Source organism: Thalassophryne amazonica, chromosome 20, assembly GCF_902500255.1.
Source record: "Thalassophryne amazonica chromosome 20, fThaAma1.1, whole genome shotgun sequence".
Taxonomy (NCBI): domain Eukaryota; kingdom Metazoa; phylum Chordata; class Actinopteri; order Batrachoidiformes; family Batrachoididae; genus Thalassophryne; species Thalassophryne amazonica.
Window position 1 is genome coordinate 17,933,876 of NC_047122.1, and position 21,516 is coordinate 17,955,391.

General features: G+C 42.9%; 1 protein-coding gene across 1 annotated transcript in view; it reads right to left on the reverse strand.

The window, feature by feature from the left end:
- Positions 1-4,141: 4,141 nt before the first annotated feature.
- Positions 4,142-21,516, reverse strand: part of LOC117501453 (nectin-2-like) — a 113,253-nt gene continuing 95,878 nt past the window's right edge. The window contains 1 exon segment of the mRNA XM_034160356.1: positions 4,142-4,174. The gene's annotated coding sequence lies outside the window, so the exon portion shown is untranslated.

A 21,516-nucleotide genomic window follows, 5' to 3' on the forward strand; every position in this document is an offset into this window, starting at 1 on the left:
GCCTTTTTTGTTTGGACCCAGAAGCTGAAAATCACATGATGCTTTACATCAAAGTTAACAACCGGATAAGACTAGAGTTTCATTCAGCATCAATATTGCAGCAGGGACATCTTAGAAGGACTGTTAGGACAGTTCGCTGCATAACAAGCCATATTGTTCCAGGTGTTTGTAATAAAATACTTCAAACACACACAGAAGCAACACAACAGTGAGTTGCCACTGCAAGTAGACTCTGATTTACTGTCAGAGGCTACAAGACAAGTCGCCGCCGCTGAATCCAGCATTTGTCACTCAAAGCAACCACATCCACAATTATAAAGAATTTAGATTAAATTAGATTACATTAGATTAGACGAATTTTATTAATCCACTGGGAAGACTCCCTCAGGGACATTGAGGTTCCAGCAGCACTGGACAGTAGCACACAGGGTAAGAGCACAGAGTATCAAAAATAGGGCTGTCAGGATTAGGAATTTCTGGAGACGATTAATTGTCAGACAAATAATTGCGATTGACGAATATATTGTCTATTATTTTCCCTTCTTTATATTCTACCATCGTAGTATAATTACACAACTCTGGAAGAAGGTTTGGCTTCTGTGAGTGGAGAAACTGGGAATAGTGCAACATTTTTATTTTTACCTTCATTTTACATACCGTTTCAACTTTTTCTGATTTGTGGTTGTTTCTGTTGCATTTCTGAAATTGTTTCTCCACATCAGTCACGTTTTGTGCTTAAACACTACATTAAGCTCAAGATAGAACAAATAAATACCTTTGGAAAATAACAGGTGTTAAAGTTCAGAGTTCTCACCTGCTTTTTGTGATCTGTGCATCTGAACATCACCACAGCTTCTCCACGTTCATTCATATATTCTCATTTTTAAATATGTTTTTAAAGATATTTGACCGTTTATTTCATCTCATGATCTCATAAATTCAGTATACAACGTGCACATGGTGTGAACAGGACGGTAAAGGCAAAATCACACTGGGAGCGAAAGTTCAGAGAGACGTAAAGGCAGCTCCACGTTTTGGTTTTGTTTTTTAACATGTTCACTTGAGTTAAAATCCTCTCTCTGCTCCGCGCTCCCTGCGTGCACTTATGGTTCTCAGCAGACTAACGTGTCGTGCCTCCATTCAGGAATTTTCCTCCCCAACCCTCCCTTGCAGCCTGTTGACTCCGCACGCACACACAGAGACATACACACCGACAGCTCCTTCGTAAACTCCGCATTTTAGACAGCTTTGAAGAGACGGCCACTGTTTTAATCGTCCGTCTTATCCAAACGGCAGGACAGATCGCTCCTCATCCTCCATGTTATTGTCCTGCCTTAAGACGAGAGCGACACAGAGTGAGCGAGGCTGCAGCACAATGACACCAGATTCTAAGTCGTTTTATGCTTTGTGGATAAAATAAATAATTCACGGTAATCACGAATATGAAAAATAATCGCGATTGGCGAATTTTGTAATAATTGTGACTGCCCTAATCAAAAGTAGAAGTAAGAAACAATTTATGGTTTAAAACATGGGTGCCAAAGTTCGGTCCTTGAGATCTACCTTCCTGACACTGTTAGTTGTCTCCCTGCTCCAACACACCTGAATCCAATGAAAGACTAGTTAGCAGGCTTTTAACCCTCTGGGGCCGACGCCGTTGTATACGATGGCTGAGACCAAGCTTTACTAAATTATAAATAACTTTTTAATGATATGAGATAGAAACTTACTTTTTTTTGCTGAAAAGTTAACTCTGCGGACTTGTGAGCCACCCATTGTCCATCTTTGTACTCCTCATAGAAGCTGTGTGATGACATGTGCAATGTGAGTGTCCAATCGGAATTAGTTCACCATCCCATGGTTTTCCAAAATGCAATCGTAGGGCAGATTTACCTCATGTGATAAACCAAAGATCATGTGTTACTAGTTGGCCTGTTTGAATAGCCCCCTGGCTGCTTGCTCCAATGCGCCCTGCGCCATTACGCACAGCGATCAGTGAAAGTGAGCAGAGGGAGCAGACAGAGAGCCTCTGATGACAATCTCACGTGCTCAAACACAGAGTGTGTGATTTTGTGTAGGCTCTCAGTTGTCCAGGTGGTTTCCATAGTAGAGAAGCTTGAATCTTCGACTGGACTGGGTTGCTTGACGTGAGGACGTTTCGCTTCAAATCACAGAAGCTTCCTCAGCTAAAATTCTTGCTCTGGTAGTGTTGTGTGGGCCGCTGAAGAGGAGGTACTGCTGGCCCACCACCAACAGAGGGCGCCCTGCCTGGAGTGCGGGCTCCAGGCACCAGAGGGCGCTGCCGCATCATGGGAGTAGCCTGGGTGACAGCTGTCACCCATCACCAGACACAGCTGTTCTACTCAGCACCGAGGTATATCAGGAGGACGGCGTCTCCACCTCAGTGCCGAGATATCGCCTTGAGATAGAGGTAAACTACTCTGCAGCATATTCTGTATATTTGATAATACGTGTTAAACCTTTCAGGACAGCTGACTACCGAAAGCCAATTGCTTGGATAAGTACTCACCTTCCTGTTTTAACGTGACGAGAGGTGGAGGCGGCTTCTTCCCTCTCCGTGTTACTGGGTGCAGCCGCATCCACACCTGTGTGTTTGTTGCTCTCTTGCCAGCAGTACCGGATCCGACGAGCGGAGGCAGTGGCCACCTGGGACTTCGGGACTTGGCGGTTCCAGTATTTCCAGGGTTCGGTGGCAGAGGAGATCTGGGTGGTTCCGGTTCGACTCGGACGGACGTCTCCTACCTTCGAGCCTGCCCACACGACACCAGCAGAATTCGGCTTAATCCCAAATTGTTGATTGTTGTATTGGTTGTGCTCGTTTCACAACAGTAAAACTTGTTATTTACCTTCTCCATTGTCCGTTCATTTGCGCCCCCTGTTGTGGGTCCGTGTTCCTACACTTTCACAACAGGTAGTCTGACTTCTGTCTTGACTCTTGTAGAGAAGAATAAACCAGAAGCCAACAAAAGCTGGAGTTTTTAACCTAACCAGACCCTCCTACCGAGAGGCTGACTGCTATAGGCTAGTGACTAAACAACAGCTCTAATTAGCACCTATTGTGCTCTAGTTAGCACTCTCCTAATGATGGGATGGAAGCCTCCCGTGATGGCTCCTTTGACAACTCTCCTGATGACGTGAATGATTTATTACCATGAACAAAAGACTGAAACTGCTTTGACCTGAGTACCCCATTGTAAACAGGGGACAAAGCATGTCTGAGACCCGCCCCCCGGTTAAGGCTGGGTTTCAACTGTTTTACAAAGAATGCTTCCTTGACACCTCTCTCAAACCATTTCTTCTCTCTGGCTAAGATTTTAACTTCCTTGTCCTAATAATTCCTAAATGTGAACATCAGGTGAAAATCCCAAAGGGAGAGCTATTTGTTTCTGTATTTTTGTGTACAAGAAGCTTTGTTCTTAAGGTCTTGGTGAATTTTCATTTCATTCTTTGTCTCTCTTGAAGGACTGAAAATGGACTGCCAGCATCAGAATATGCAACAGTGCTGTTTGGCTTCTTTCCCAGAAATAAATAAAAATCTCGCATTGAGCCTTAACCAACCAGATTTGATTCTTCTGAGTTGGAACCCTCCCTTTTCTTGTCTTTTCACCTCTTGAACCCCATTTTTGTTGATTTTCAGTTCATAAGAAGGCTAATCCGTGGCTTTAATGCTGCTAATTTGTTCCTGCATCACATGGCCACTTTACAAATTCAGACTTATTATAAAAGTATTACATCTTTTAAGATAATTATAGCCCTAATCCTAATTAGGTGTCATTTCAACATCTACCAGACAGAAGGATCAGGAAATTCCCCAAATATTTCATGTTGGTTCCTTTAATTACAGCGCGACTCAAATGACTTCACGGGATACAGATTCTTGAGTGTTTTTACGAAATGGAAACAATGTGTGTCTATAATTTTCAGGGGATAAAATGTGTGCTGAATTTATATGTGAAATGTTCTAATTAGATCCATATTTAGCTAGAATTAACAGAATAATGATAGAATTCCTGCCCGATGTGCTGCACAGGCTGGTGTTGAGATTGAACTGATGACCTTTTGGTAAGGAGAGCTTTTCTCTTGACACCCGCTTGCCCTGTCAGCCCGAACACAGATCTCATATTTTCTCCGTGCTGGTTTCCTGCTGTTCAACCTGAAGGACATAAAGGTGCGTTCACTGTACGGTTTATTCCACAAGTCCAAATGTGATCAACAAACTGTTATTCATATGTCATCAGACTCTTTGATAATTTTAGGCACTGCATATTGCGGCAGTTTCAAATACTTTTAATTGGTCTTACATCTTACTCTAGAATATTTCTAGTTTATAAATCTTGGGCATTAAACGCCCTGGTCATACTGGGAACAGGAAGAGGAAATTTAAACCGCATGGGCAAATAGAACAGGGGAGAACATCATTATACATAAATTATAACATCACAGCGAAAGGGAAAAGTATTTCAAAAATGACCATTACATAGCAAGCTAAATACTAACCAGAGTTCAAGTTCACCAATGGATACACCCCAAAAATACACCACACACCGTGCTAGTTAACAGCATGTATTTTACATTATGGTAGAAATATATCAGCCCTGAGGTTAATTGGTGATGGTGCTTATTGTTGGATTCTGGTGCATGAAGCAGATGAGAGTCCATGACTCCCATGGACAGGATACCTGCCTGACTCAGGTTACTAACCTAGCCAAGGCCAGTTCCAGTGTTCATTTTGACAGCATACCGTATTTTCCCAAGTATAAGTTGCACCTCTTAAAAACATGAGGAGGGCCTTGCATTGCTCTGAGGGGATCACATTTTTTTAGGTTAGAAATGTAAAGTACAGCCCTGCACTGGACTATTTTCTTTGTTCCGCAGCCACCTGCCTGGCCTGCTCTTGCTGAATTTGGACCATAACCCCCAGCAACCGCAATGTGTGTATTACCCTCTCGACCGTTCTCATGATGTGCATGTTCAGTCTTGCCCACCTGTGAAACTCTGATAATTTATGCCTGCACAATAATAGAGATGCAGTGATTTTGTGTCTTCTCCCGTCCAAGATTCATGGGGTTGTTTCTTTCGTTTTCCTGGCCTGTATGTCGTTTGATGCACTGATCAGGAAAAGCACTCCTATTTCATTGTTTTCATTTAGTTTAAAGACAGTTTCATATTCTATTTGTCATATGTGTGTGCCATATATGGGCATGCAGTAAAGTGAGACTGTCGCGTTGCTGCGGTAACTCCCTCTGTGGCTGCGTCTGTCTCTGTATGTGTACCTGATGACTACTAGGCTATAGCCTAATAATTATTCCATAGTTTATTTATCAATAGTATTATGAAATATCTACTTTGGAAATATATATAAATTGTAATCATGGTCGCCTGTGATTTTTTTATTTTATTTTTTTGTGCTTGGCAGGTGACTGGTTTGTTCATCCAGGGTCATCCCAAGTGTCTCTGAGGGTGGGCAAGGCTCCCGAAGGCCCGCGCATGATGCCGGGTATGCATCCAATTCATCAACACCATCTCAAAAGTAACCAGGTGAAACGTGGGTGTGTTCTTGGCCTTCTCCAGCTGCAGGGGCCTTCAACCCTGAGGCACCTACATGCTGGATCAAGCACATAATGCAAGACCACTGGCTGGAAAATACCCTTTCACACATCCACAACTGGAAAAGTGGTTGCCCAGAGTTGTGGTAAGAAGTCGGTTGTTTCACCATCCTTTATTAGAGAAATGAGGACCTCAGAAGAGCCTTAATGTCTTCTAGGTTATCTTATCTGTTGGAACTGTGAAGACCAGAGGCCACAATTGCTTACTGGAGTGCGACAATTTACCACTTTTCTTTCTCTATCCTTAGAGTTCTTCAGCTTGTGGTTTTCCCAGTATGCATTTCAGCAACCCTTGTAGACAGAGCACTAAGCTGCATTCAGCTTAGTTTACACACATTAAAACAGTGAGGAAGCATGTTTGAAAAATACGGGAACAAGCATTTTAAAAATGTATCAAAGTGACAAGCGTCCACTGCTCGCTAGAGCCAAATTATACATTCAGTGTTATTTTACGACTGCTTTTACGTTTTAATTTTATCCCGCTGGCAGATGCTTTCACCCACATTAACATACAAGTGAGATGGATTAAAAGCTAAAAGAGGAGCAGATCAGGACAGAACACTGAGAATACTGTAAGTGCCATCAATGGGCTTACTGAACATTAAGTGCCAGGATGTTGTACAACTGCACCTTTTAAAATCCCAAATTAATCACAAAAAAGCCACTTTTGTTAAAAAAAAAAAGTCATTACGTGCCTGTTTCATGCTGAAAGTCTACCAGTGAAAGAAAATGGTGAGATAAATTATACCATCTGTTACCACAGAAATTGTCAAATGCATAATTTTACAAGCTTCAGTTGACAGGGTTGGACTTGAGGTCAGACCTACTTTGCATGGGTTTGGGACTGACTTGCTGATTTGTCAGGAATGGAAGACACAAATATGTGAAGTGTTTGATGAAATCTTGGAAAGGTAAGTTGTGATGGGCCTTTCACATTGAATCCATCAGATGCATCAAAAATTGGTCAAAAAAGCATTATTTTCAATGAGACGCGTTGCGTTTTAGATGCGTCAGATGCATCGTGTCAAAAGCCGAGCTAAACCGATGCATCTGACGGGAGCGCGCATTGCCGCTCGTCAGCAGGCTGACGGAAAAGTCAAAGTTCAATCCAATCCAACTTCCGACTTGCTGAGCTGTGACGTACCTTTGCATTGTCCAATAGGAACGACGCGTAGGGCCAAAACACGGAAGACGGGTGGCAGAAACCACTGATTTCTACAAAATGGACGGTGCAGAAACCACTGATCTGTGCAAATCATACGTGTCACAGGACTCCTCATTTATGGAGCAGTTTTCTGAAGAAAAATCCTTCGAAATGTTTTTTGTTGTTGTTACCTCATTATTTCTGATTACTGTTAAAAAAAGTTTAGAACACTTGTAATTAAAATAGCTAAATAAATCAATAAATGGTTCTTTAGAACCCTTTTGTCTGTAAAATAAAACCACCTGTTATTTCAGATTATTTCATTTCTTGTTTAACATAAGGAACCTCGGACATTTATTTTTAGACAAAATAACATGGAAATTTGTACATTTTTTTTAAAGTCTGGTAGATTATTTATATCTCATTTTAACCAGAAAAACAGACACTGTAAATAAATACTAATGATTATTATAAATGCAACAGGAAATAATTTAACAATGACTGTAGTGTGATTGTAAAGTAGGATTTCTGTGACATAAACCTCATTATGATTTTTTTAATATATATATAGTCATTTCAACTTGTAATTGTTGGGAAAGTGTAGGAACACGGACCCACAACAGGGGGCGCAAATGAACGGACAATGGAGAAAGTCAAATCACAAAGTTTTATTGTTGTGAACTCACACAACAAACACAACAGATTACAAATACAGCAGTAACCGAATTCCAAAGGTGACGTGTGGGCAGGCTCGACGATAGGAGACGTCTGTCCGAGTCGAACCAGAACCACCCGATTTCCTCTGCCACCGAACCCCGGGGATACTGGAGCCGCCAAGTCCCGAACCCCAGGTGGCCACTGCCTCCGCTCGTCGGATCCGGTACTGCTGGCAAGGAACAGAAACAGTCAGGTGTGGGTGCGGCTGCACCCAGCAACACACAGGGTGGAAACACCACCTCTACCTCTTCTCAAAAACAACACTGAAGGATTGGAAGGTGAGTACTTATCTAGTCACGTCCAAATGTCTTCAGCTGACCTTAAGCACAAGCAAAAAGTATTAACTCTAGAATAGAGTAACTGGCTGAGTTCGTTACCTCTTGGTAGAACGATATTCGGCAATGAGGTAGAGATGCCGTCCTGCTGATATACCTCCCTGTTGATGGATATCAGCTGTCTCGTCTCAGGTGATGGGTGACAGCTGTCACCCTGGCTGCTCCTGTGAGGCGGCAGCGCCCTCTGGTGCCTGGAGCCCGCACTCCAGACAGGGCGCCCTCTGGTGGTGGTGGGCCAGCAGTACCTCCTCTTCAGCGGCCCACACAACAGTAATTTTGCCAAAATATGTAATTGCCTTTAATGTTGCTATCAGGACAGAGTCATTTCTAAAATATGAATTTGAGCACAATAAGTGGAGAACTTCTACCTGTGCAAATGTCTTTTGACTTTGATTTCGTGGACATTTTTAATGATGTGTTCATTTATTGTTAAAATATAAAATGAAACAGCTTTTTAAAAAATAATAAAATAGTTGCTGTTCAAAGAGCCTTTTATTTAGAAGTAGGTGATGTTCTGCTGGATTCTTGGGACCAGATGAAGGTCTCTTCGCAGCTTTGAACTCTGGTGGTGTTGCTGAAAAGCAGAAATGTTTTCTTTCGACTGGACTTCGTGGTGTTCAGCTCATCAATGGAAGTTTGGTTGTCTGCACAGCAAATGTTCCTGATTGGGACAAATAAAAATATTTCTTTAAATATAAAGAAACACTAAACAGTTTATATATAAAAAAGGGGAAAAAACGGGAAAAAAAAACGATCGAAAAAACGCCCGAAAAAATAAGTTATTTAAAGTTGAGCTTTTGTGGTGTCTGAAAAAAGCTGTAGCTTTATTTGGTAAAAAATAAAAAGACTGAACCATTTAGAAATTAAAGTGTTCACTCAACTGTGCTAAAAGGCTACGCTAACGTTAGCCGATCATTAAACCTTCAAAGCAGTTCAGTAAACATCACATTTTATTTTTACATTATTCTCACCTCGATAAAGCTGCAGAACTAAACGCCGTTGGTCAAACTGGGACTTCACATATATCCAAAAAGTGGGAGATTTCGGACTGAGTGGGTTTGCTCCATCACCCTGGCTGCCTGCCTTGGTCTGCCCACTGATGATGCCTGAAGGCCCGCTTCTCTGTGCAGGTCGGCCCGCTGTCGCGGTTCAACCGATATCCCACCAAGTCGTCGGTCCTCCCTCGGTCGGCGGTCACTCAGAGGGAGTGAAAAAAAAGCTTCTCCCAGCAGGGTGATGGGAGAATCGTTCTACTGCTGTTTTTTAAAGTTTTTTTTGTGGTTCAGGCGACGCAAATTCAAGATGGCAATCACTGAACTTTTTCAGATTGTGGAAACAGCCAGAGTGTGACGTGGCAATCTCCGCCCCCCACTTTTTTTTTTTTGCCGCTTCCAAAGCGACGCATCTGACGTCATGCGTCGGATCCGTCGGATGCGTTTTCCGATGGATCCGACGCATTCCCATGCGTTGACGGATTGGCCTGACGGATTCAGTGTGAAAGGCCCATTAGTCTTTGTTTTTGCTGCACTTTGTGTTACTTTTGGAGCATTCTCTGGAAACTGGTTTTATTGTCTAGAAAGACTTTCAGTAACTTGACTAAGGTGTTTCCAACAACAAACAGGCCAGGTCAACAACAACCAAATGGCAGACCAGGTTCAACACACCAGATGACTCCCAACCAAAATATAATCCAGGTAGAGAATAGCCCAGGCTGTTTTATGTGCAATGGTTCCCAATTCTGGTCCTCATCCAAGAGCATACCAATACCCATCTGAGCCAGTCAGCTTTTACCAGACCAAGGGAAGATGAAAAATGTGTGTGTTGGAGGGTCCCTGAGGACCATGGTTTGGATCCACTACCCTAGGGTATATTTGGGCTAGAAAGTAGAAACAGTCCCCTAAATAATACCACAAGTTATAGTTTGGGATATAAAACAAGCTAGCCCATTTGAGAGTGGTCAAGAGGTTAAGGCAGTGGACTTGTGACCAGAAGATCCTCAGGTCAAATCCTGACCTGAAAATCACTCAAGGCCCTTGATCAAGGTCCTTAAATGCCAAGTTGCTCACTGTGTGCAGTTGAGCGCCGCATGTGTGTATGTATGAATGCCTATTTGCTTTAACCCTGGGGACAGCCCGGTCTAGGGGCCCATTACACCTGTGCCTGAAAAACAGTGGGAACCAGATTGAGACGGGGATACTTGATGTTTTGGAGGAACTAAACATTTTTTGCTTCCAGGTAGATCACACACTGAAAGATGACATACTCCTGCTCTGAAGGTATTTTGCATACACTCCAAGGCAGACTTCATGTTGCACATTAGCATTAATATATAAGAAACCTATAATCCACAAAGCGTAGACAATTCACAAAAGACATACTATATTTTCCAGAGTATACATCGTTTTTACTAGTTTGGGAGATCCTGCAACTTGCACTCCGGTGCGGCTTTCTCCACTGAAAAATCTGACATTTGTTAGTGATAATAATGACTACTGATGTTGGACTTTCCCAGGAATCAAATCCTAAACAGTACACAAAAAGGTGCTTGCTATACTCTGGTGTGACTTGTATTCTGATGTGACTTATATTTGGACAGCAACAATGAAAATGGTCTTTATTTATCACATTTTGGACAAAAAAGAAGGCTCAACCTTGGGTTTACACAAAATAATCAAAGCAAACCCCATTTCTGAAATTACAATATACAGCACTTAGGACTGACAAATGGGATAGTAACATTTTACCCATCATGCAAATGGAATGTGAGCAGTGAAGTTAATTATCTGTCCACAGCAACGTTCAGGTCCGGCTTCCAGACACCAACTGGAAAAGGGATTGTAAGTCCTCTGCTGATGTCAGTATTTGGGGAAATGTGATCTGTTCTGAAACCCAAAAGGTTGTTGAGGTTGATCCCAGAGTGTTAAAGTGTCCTTGACACTCTGCTCCACCCCCAAATAAGAGAAATAAAGAAAAAGGAGACAGAAATGCCCATTTCGTTCTCTGACACTGACCAAGCCATCACCGTAGAAACTTTAAACGTGTCTCCACTGTTGAGTGGAAGGTCGTCCTGCAGGGAGACAGATAGAGGAAACAGACTGAAGTCGCAGCCCCCCCGGCACCAGGTGATGGGTGAGGTATAAACCTCCCACACCTCAAATCTTTCACCCCCACGTGTGTGCACGTGTATGTGTTTGTGCATCCCGGTGGGTCTGAGTGTGCGATAAGCTGTAGCACAGATACTCCCCTCAGCTCTTATCTCCCCAACAGACGTAACCCGCGTGGCCGCTGCTACAGCAGTCACACCCGGGAGGGCAGCAGTTCAGACGTTCATTTCCACGCAGATTAACAGGAACTTCTGCAGGATTTTATTTCCCTTCCATCTGTGTTTTAACACCACTCTGCTACTCTACACATGAGTTTCTTTCTAGTTCATTAAGGAGAAGAGACGGTTTAATTGTTGTTGTTGTTTTTAAAGTTCAACAAGTGTCACACCACAACTGAAGGTAGAGTTTTCCTGTAAATTTTCATGTAACAACTAACCAACGTGTGACTCGTGATCATAATACACCTTCACATTGCATGACTACTCCCTAATATTCCTTGAAGAAAACAACTAAATATGCTTCCAAGTCACATAAATCAGTTTTACTGGATTACATTTTATGAGAAAAATTGCATGTGTGTAATCTGAATACTTTTAAACAACAAGCAGCAGTGCCCTTTGTTATAGGCTTTGACAGAAAACAGTCAAACCGGCTCATTATTAATGATGAGCATCTTCAAAATAACACAAATTATCATCTGGCTGCGACACTACACACTTTCTGATTGGCTGATTAACAGTCAGATATTTTCCCGTATCAGAGCAGTTACCATGACAATCGGTCCGCAACATGTATTTTCATTACAAACCAGGAAACTATTAGAAAAACCAAGTCTGACATGAATATACTCCATAAATATCTACACAGCATCAGAAAAAACACATAGATTGAAAGCGTACCAGCTAACGACGGGACCATCTGTTAGCAAGTTCTTCATTCACCCTATTGAGGTTTTAAATTGCACAAAATCTCGCAAAACTTCGGAGCGGTCACGTCGCTGGGAGATGTCAGCAACATTGAGAACTGCACTGAGACGCTCTGATCAGACTTGCACGTTAACCGCTGCACACGGACAACACCATTAACATCGCAACATAAAACTCTTTGTATATTGTGCCTAAAACTCTTATATATATTCTTTGGGTTTATAGACGTTGTTATTGCGTTTGTTTTATGTAAACATGCCAGAAGCTCTGGTTGTTTCTCTGCTATTTTCAATGGGAGTTGCTGTGAGTCGCAATCTTCCCGTTTATGTCGTTTTGGGGGAAAGTGAAGTTTGCTCTTTAACGTCCTGATTATTGTCCTTAACAACACTGTTCTCTTTGATCCAAAGTAAATATATATAAATATCTGAAATTCGGTTTGCCTTTATTAAATTCCACGCAGATTAAACGTAGCAGACACAGATTATTTGGAATACGAGGTCTCTTAGATAATAAACTGACCCTTTTATTTTTTTTTTAACTATATGGATTTGAATGTCGTGAAATTACACCAATCATGCTTGAACCCTTGTGCGCATGCGTGAGTTTTTTCACGCGTGTCGGTGACGTCATTTCCCTGTGGGCAGGCCTTGAGTGAGATGTGGTCCTGCCCTCTCGGCTGAATTCCTTTGTTTCACATGCTGCTCGAGACGGCGTGTGTTGCTTTATCAAAAATTTTTCTGGACCTGTGAGGAATATCCGAGTGGACACTATTCGAGAAATTAAGGTGGTTTTCGGTGAAAAGTTTAACGGCTGATGAGAGATTATGGGGTGTTTCTGTCGGTGTAAGGACTTCCCACGGAGCGGGACGTCCTGCAGCGCTTCCAGGCGCCGTCGTTGGCCTGTTTCGAGCTGAAAACATCCTAATTTAAGGCTTAATTCACCCAGGACGTCGTGGGAGAACAGAGAAGATTCAGAAGAGGCCGGCATGAGGACTTTATGCGGACATTCCACTGTTTAAGGACATTTTTTAATGAAAGACGTGCGCGCAAATTCGCCGAGTCGTTTCCGTGACGACTCGGCAAATCTGTGTGCTCCGCGACAGGAAAAACACCTCCGTGTTGAAAACCATTTGTAAAATTCAGGCAGCTTTTGACGGCTTTCAACAAGTGAGTAACTGAGAAATTGTTTAACAGCTTGGGCATGTTCCAACTTGCCCGTTAAGGTTTCCAACAGAGGTGTTTTTCCTGTCGCGACCCCCTGCGGTCGGGTCCGGCCCGACATGCGACTCTGCCCGCATGTTCTTTCATTACAAAATGTCCGTTAACAATGGAATGTCCGAATAAACGCCTCATGCCGACTTCTTCTGAAAGTTCTCTGTTCTCTGACGACTTACTGGGTCAACATAGCCTGAAATGTGGAAGTTTTCAACTTGAAACGGCGAGACGCTGCCACCTCGAAGTGCAGATCGCCGTCAGGTGCCGTGGGCCGTCCTTACGGCGACACTACCAGACCAAAATCTCTCATCAGCCGTTAAAATTTTTACCGAAAACCAGCTGAATTTATCGAATGGTGTCCACTCAGTTGTGCCTTACAGTTTTGAAAAAATTTTGATCAAACAAAGCAGCAGTCTCTGAGCCATTCCTAAACAATGAAAAAAACGACGAGAGGGTGGGCGACTCCTCACTCAAAGACTGCCCACAGGTGAATGACGTAACCGACAGGCGTGAAAAAACTCACGCATGCCCACGAGGGTTCAATCATGTCTGATGTAATCACACATGATTCAAATCCATATGGTTTTTGAAAAAAATAATAAGGTTGGATACTTTTCTAATAGACCTCGTATTTGTTTTAGCAAGTTTTCAGGGTCTCATGCATGCAGCCTTTTATTAACGTGATGAAAAGCATAAAAATGTACATTTTGATAGTATAATGTTAATTTGCAATTGTCATCATGTGCATTCTCTATATTCTTTAGACCGCAGCAACTTTCTGGAGCACAAAGGATTATGGGATATCTCAACAGGGCAAATGGAGAAGAAAGCGAACAAGCTCAAAACCGTCAGCAGCATATTTGGGCGATGCTGTACGTTTGTGTGTTTATATATATATATATATATATATTTTCCCTTTAGCCCCTTTTATGCCGGGCCTGCGTAGAGTTGCATTGTGCTGCGTAGGAATGACTGCATATGTTGGGTGTGGGGAGGGGAGGCCCTTTGGCCCATCTCTTCTTCTTCTATGGTTCTGACCCACCTCGTCGTCTTCTGTGATTTTGAAGCTTCACTGTCACCAGAGTCCAGCGGTATCAATACAATAGCAATGCAGGTATGTACTGATAAAAAAAATCTAAATTTCGTCTTACGGTAGTGTACAGTTGCGGCGGCATGGTGTACAGTAGCACAGTGTTACGTAGACTTGAACACTGTAAAGGAGTGTACAAGTTGCATAGATTTGCGTAGACCACTGGACACAGTGTAATTAAACATGTTTAATTTTTTGTGTCCATTTCGTGGACCCCTTTACGTCCCTCAGTGTATTGCCACGTAGGGCTGCATAACCTCGGCATAGTCGGAACGCCGCATTACGCAACTCTACAATGGCCCGGTGTGAAAGGGGCTTTTCAAAGGACATAAAATAATGCGGATGTAGGGACAGAGGCCAAATGTAAATGTTGGTCTTGTTACTCTTCCAGCTACATTTTTGCTGTCCAAACAAATAATGTCACCAGCACAGGAAACAATACTGCCCTCTACTGTTTGAGTAAACTGGCACTTGTCTAAACTCCAAAGAAATTCAGAAGGCTGAAAAAAAAGACACATTTTGTAAAGTTATTTTTTTTATTCTCACTGTCTGACTTTGTAACTTGGCATCTGCACTTGTCACAGCCCAAATTATTCATGAAGCATTTCTGACACACTCCGACTCTTTCTGCCTGAGCTGTTTCACACCCCCAACATCCAATTTAACCTCAATAAACACAAAAAGAAACCAGACACCGCCGAGATGCTATTTCCTCATGACTTATGAACGGCGTTATCGTTTTCAGCACATCATACATTGATTAGCGTGTTTTTAATAACTGCACAAAAACACAATATGCTGCATCGTGATAGGAAAATAAATATCACAGCAAAACTAATTTAATCAAATTCATTCCAACATACCAGTTTGTCAGACTCATGCATATTTATTTATTTATTTATTTTAAATGAGAAAATTATTCTTGGTTGGACATATGGCCGGCTGTATAAAACTATTAATACTCAAATACAAATAGAGGAGCCACACCTCCCACATTTACAGCCGGAGAGGATGCTTTTCATTTTTCCAGACTTCAGCTTAATCACACACTGCAGATTTGTGGCCCAGAGTCCAAACTGCAGGAAACTAAATCAGCTCCGTCAAGATGGAGAGATTAGATGGGATCAGGCGGCTCGTCCAAACACAAAGCCACTCCCAGTCTCTGTAATGCATCACATATACAGGAAGTCAGCAGAGCTGAGGGGATCCTGTACTTAGTCCTGGATTATGTGTTTGCCTGTGTGGAGGCTTCAACTGGTTAAACACAACGTATCATCTTTCAACTCATGAAAATATTCTTTACACTCCATTCATAAACATTCACTATTTGTATATTGTATAGTAGCTAAATAGATCCGTGTCCGTTGAGGCCCTCAAGTTTCACTGCCACCCATGGGACAGTGCACCCGACCCCAGGGGTCCCCCTGTGGGTGGTGAGCCCACAGGATGAAGATGGAAAGTCCACATAGCCTTTTCGGGCTGTGCCCAGCTGGGCTCCGTGGAAAGCCTGGCCACCATGGCGCTTGCTGACGGGCCCCCTGTCCGGGCCTGGCTCCAGACGGGGGCCCCGGGCTTCCTCCGGGCCGGGTCATGTTTCCGCTTCCTTGTGAACCATTCTTGGCCTGGCCCCTCGCCTGGGTCTCACCACTGCTTTCTGCAGATGGTGTGGTCCTGTTGGCTTCATCGGACTGTGACCTTCAGCACTCACTGGGTTGGTTCACAGCCGAGTGTGAAGCAGCTGGGATGAGGATCAGCACCTCTAAATCTGTTGCCATGGTTCTCAGCAGGAAACCGATGGATTGCCTACTCTGGGTAGGGAATGAGGTCTTGCCCCAAGTGAAGGATTTCAAGTACGTCGGGGTCTTGTTCACAAGTGAGGGGACAATGGAGAGTGAGACTGGCAAGAGAATCAGCACAGGGGTGGTATTGCATTCTCTCTGCCATACTGTTGTGACGAAAAGGGACCTGAGCCAAAAGGTGAAGCTCTCAATCTACTGGTCAGTTTTCATTCCTGCTCACCTATGGTCATGAGGGTTGGGTCATAAACAAAGGAACGAGACTGTGGGTACAAGCGGCTGAAATGGATTTCCTCAGGATGGTGGGTGGTGTCCTTTAGAGATAAGGTGAGAAGCTCGGTCATCCATGGAGCAAAGCCGCTGCCCCTTTGCATTGAAAGGAGACAGCTGGAGTGGCTCGGGCATTGGTAAGGATGCCCCCTGGGTGCCCCCTAGGGAGGTGTTCCAGGCACTACCAGCTGGGAGGAGACCCCGTAGAAGACCCAGGACTAGGTGGAGAGATTATGTCTCCACACTGACGTGGGAATGCCCTATTTCTGCATCTTTTCTCCCATCCATTCACTCTAATACGGGCTCCAGTAGTCTCCATGATGTGAGGAACATAAATCCAGCAGTTCGTGGAGACATTCTTTAGCAGCTGTTGAAACATGTCAGACAAAGAATTGGACAAGTTTTTTGTGGTGGCTTTTCACTGGGTTCAAGAAAGCAGATACACGCTAAAAGCTCTGCAAGGCTCTTGCAGTGCTCAGCGGTTATGTCTTCCTCCTGGTAGTGTACTGTGGGGTCCCACTGCCCTCACATTCCTGCTCCAAGAAAGAAACGTCTCTCTAATTTTCAGGAAATATAAATAAGATAAGATAATCCTTTAATAGTCTCACAGCAGGGAAATTACGATGCGACAGCAGCATAGGACAGTCACAGAACAACAGTGCAAGTATCCAAAAAGGCAAAAGAAAACAATTACCAAATACGGAAGTCAAGTTCTGTATGGAACAACAGTATATACAGTCAAACAGATTACACTATATCAAAGCAGAAGGAATGTTCCATAATATTTCATAAAATCTACTTAGTGTCATATAAAACAAATAATGAATGTTTTCCATCATGTAACGGAAAGAATATTTTCATTAGTCAAGGCATCAGTGTTCTCAACATTATTATTTGTATACTACTCTATAATTGTCTTTGTAATCATTCTGTTTTATTTCTTATCCAGTTAGCCGGAAGTGTCAGTCTGTGAAACGGTGTATGCCAGCATTTTCCCTCATTGTTCTATCATCAGATATTTAGTGCACAGAGGTGCCTGACTCGGTTTGTCAGCTTGCTCATATGTAAAACCCTCAGCATATATGTAAATTTGTGTGAGCATGTGTCTCTCCAGTGGACAGCTATCTCACTTTCTACAGGCAACCAGGCAAAGCTTCACACGGGTCCCTCAGATGTGACTGAGTATTCTGCACAGCGCAACAGCCATCAGCCCAGAGCAGCGGACGCTCCATGAAAGAGCTGGATATATGGAGGGATGGATGGAGTGGATGTGAAGGGGTAGAGAGGACAGAGTGGGTCACAGCTGCCATCCAGCTCCAGTTTTTCAGTGACTTTACTGCCTTTATTCTGCTGCAGTTATCACTGTTTGTTCCACTCTCCATCTTTCCACCATCAGTTTTCTCTTTGTTCAGACCTTCAGCAGCCCAGTTTTTTTCCGCCTCTTTCTATTTCTCATTACAGTGTGCTGAGCAGATGCAACTGGTGCTGTGGCAACCAGACAAGCCATGCATAGCTGCCATCATGTGCATGATGAGAATGTGTACATGTGTGTGGTGTGTGTGAGTGTGTGTGTGTGTGTGTGTGGTAGCGCTGTAGACATTTCACTCTAGTCAGCATAATACTTAAAGGAAAAATGTGGAGCTGCCTTCCAGCAGCCTTTTACTACTGACAGATCAGGATACATGTTGGACTTCATGCCTCTAAGTGTGCAAAATGCCTCAAACCGCCAAGCCAGCACTTCCACCTCCAACCCTTCTACATCACCATCATCATCATCATCAGGGTGTGAACACTCTCAATGGAGGAACCCCTCTTGAATTTCTTCCAGTGCCATGTATCTCCAGCCAGTCCTGCCCACGTGGGTCCCAGTTGGCAAACTAGGCCAACCCTTCTGTACTTTGGGTCAAATTATACTTACAGAACTCACAGTAATTTTAGCTGGAAAAAATGTGTAATATCTAATCTGTCCATCCATCTAGTCAATCACTGCATTTACTATATTTCTGTAGAAAATCTCCTCTCTCTCTCTCCTCTCTGACCCCATTCACTGTGTACCTAGGTCAACCATCTTCCTTGTATTCTTTTTGTTTTGCAGTTACATTTATACAAAATCTTCTGCTGGCTTGTGAGGAGGTACAGGGCATCCATGTCACAGCATTATGTTACAGCTTTATTCCAAAATGGATGAAATTATTTTTTTCCTTGAACTTCTACACACAATACCCCATAACGACATATGATTATTTTTTATTTTACATATATATATATATATATATATAAAGAAATCACATGCACATAAAGTATTCATAGGCTTTGCCATGAAGCTCAAAACTGAGCTCAGCTGCATCCTGTTTCCACTCATCACCCATGAGATGTTTCTATAGCTTAACTGAAGTCCACCTGGGGTAAATTCAGTTGATTGGAGATGGTTTGGAAAGACACACACCTGTCTACATATAATGTCCCACAATTGACAGTGCATGTCAGAGCACCAACCAAGCATGAAGTCAAAAGAATTGTCTGTAGACCTCTGAGACAGGATTGTCTCAAGGCACAAATCTGGGGAAGTGTACAGAATCATTTCTGCTGCTTTGAAGATCCCAATGAGCACAGTGGCCTCTATCATCTACAAATGTATTCAGACCTGAATCTGACTGAACGCGCCCCATCCAGTCTGATGGAGCTTGAGAGGTGCTGCAAAGAGGAATGGGCAAAACTGCCCAAAAATAGGTGCACCAAGCTTGTGGCATCATATTCAAGAAGACTTGGGGCTGTAATTGCTGCCACAGGTGTAGCAACAGAGTATTGAGGAAAAAGTGTGAAAACCTGTATACATGTGATTTCTTTCACATTTTCAAAAATTTTAAAAAGGAAAAAAAAACTTTTTCATGTTGTTATTATGGGGTGTTGTGAGTAGATCTTGATGGGAAAAATGAAGTTAAATGGACTGCATTTTATATATTGCACTTTTCCTTCTGCATCAGACCCCCAAAGTGATTTACAATGTTGCCTCACATTCACCCATTCACACAAACACACTCACACACCGACGTCATGGTGCTGCTATGCAAGGCTCACTACACACCAGGACTTTGCCCAAGGGCCCTTAGTGATTTTCCGGTCAGGCTGGGGTTTGAACCAAGGATCCTCTGATCTCAAGCCCACTAGACCATCACCTCCCCACTTACTTTCCAAATTTACTCCATTTTGGAATAAGAGTGAAGTGCTGTGAATACTTTCTGGATGCACGGTATGACTTTGGAATTTGAATTTAAAAATTTTAAATTTTACAGATGAAAATCACAAAGCAAATATATATATATATATATGGTGCGTTTCTGTCACTGACCACTAAACCTGCTAATAATCTATCATAATCTACTTCTCCGCTGTTATTTACATTTAAGACGTGAAAACTTGTGCTTATGTAGATTTGATTTCTGAAGTCAGATTTATCATACCTGTTGATCGTTTCTCCCTATAAGGCTGCGAATGGAGTTATGTTAAATCTGACTTCATTAATCAAATCTACGCATCTGAACTGACCTAAGCACAAGTTTTCACGTCTTGTAAATGTAAATAACGGCAGAGAAGTCAGCCAGAGAATCGACAGTGATTACAAGCGCAGAGCATGCATTTTCCACTAACAGCTGCAGCGCTTCAACCTTTCAAGATAGCGGAGACGTGATCCGCTCAGGGGCAGGCTCGACCGATCTAGTATATCTGTGCTCGTACTCACCACAAACATGCCTCTAACATCCTCATCTGCCCTCGTAGTAACCTGTACACAAACTGCCCCACACTGTTTTTGCTAAATTTTGAACTTCTTGAAAGTAGCGCCACGCTCAGAGATGAGCCTTGTTAACTGAATATTCTGCCTCTAAGAGCAAATATTCTCCCATGTTTGTTGAATAACTGGACTTGTACCAAAAAAAAAAAAAAAACATGCTACGTGGCTCATTATTCATCCTTTTTTATTTGGTGGGACTGAGGCATTACATTTTTTTACTTTGATTCTTTGGCATGGTGGAAATTGGGAGGGAAGGTGATGCATGACGGTTGCTTGATGCCAGAAGAAAAGCCCAACAGCACGCCGCTTTCATCTGCAGTTAACTGAACGGAGAAGCGCTCTTAACGACTCTCAGCAGGGATATTAGTGGGGTGTGTTGGGCCCGCGTACACAAAGTGCCGGGGTATTAACTGTTACATTATTGAGAGCTGAGGCCTTTTGTGCCTGACAGTTTAGATCTCATGCTGAGAGACTGGAAGTGGCGTCTTTCACTGCAGTTAGCAGCATGTGGTTTAGTGGTTATCTTTTATTCAGGGAATGCAGATGCAGAGGTGGCACTGGGAACACTCCGATCCAGAACATAGTGTCTTGTAGGTTTTACTTGAAGTCGTTGTGATAAGGTAATAAGACTCCAGACTCTTCGAAACACATCGACCCATCTATGAATAACCTGAAGAAAAGAGCATTTTGATAGAACAAAATTGTGCTCTTCTGAAAAACCTTAAGGACTTAACTCTGGCTGCTGACTTTGGCAAAGACTCACACACCAGCTGCTCGGGGAAAATAATTACCATAATCAACAAACTATGCTAAAAAAATGTCAAATGGCATCCTTTGTCTCTGCATTTGACATCGGGAGACACCTGCAAAGAGCTTCTGGAGTCAGGAGGTCACTGGACAGCGGTGTTAATGTTGATATCTCTGTCTGAGAGTGAAGGTCCTGGTCTTTAGAGGACCTCATGCTTCCTGTCTTAATGTATGGTTGTAGGACTTTGACAATAACTTGTGACCTAAGGTGACGACTGGATGTCTTTGGTACCAGGTATCTTCAGAGGATTCTTTGAGTACAGCTGGAATGACTTTGTGTCAAACAAATGGTTACTTATAGACTCCGGTGAGGACTATCAGTTGCACTGTGAGGGAGCACCAGATTATGACGTGGTGCGTTTCGCTCCACGAATCCGGGGCTGGAGAAAACCAAGGACACGCTCACATTTCACCTGGCTGCAGCAGATTGATGGTTACTTTGGGGGGGGGGGGGGGGGGGGGGGGGGTGAAGGTGTAGTGTGCCTTAAATGAGAGAGTGGCGTCAACTCAGAACATGGTACCATTTTGGTTCAAACTGTGCTGAACTACTGAATGAACCCTGTTTTCAACATTTTTTAAAAACCATTTAACCACATACAGAAACACATCCAGGTACAGGTGCTATCAAAATAAATATGAAAATAGTTAAGCTATCAAATTTACATAAATTTACAATTCATGATGATTTATTTAATT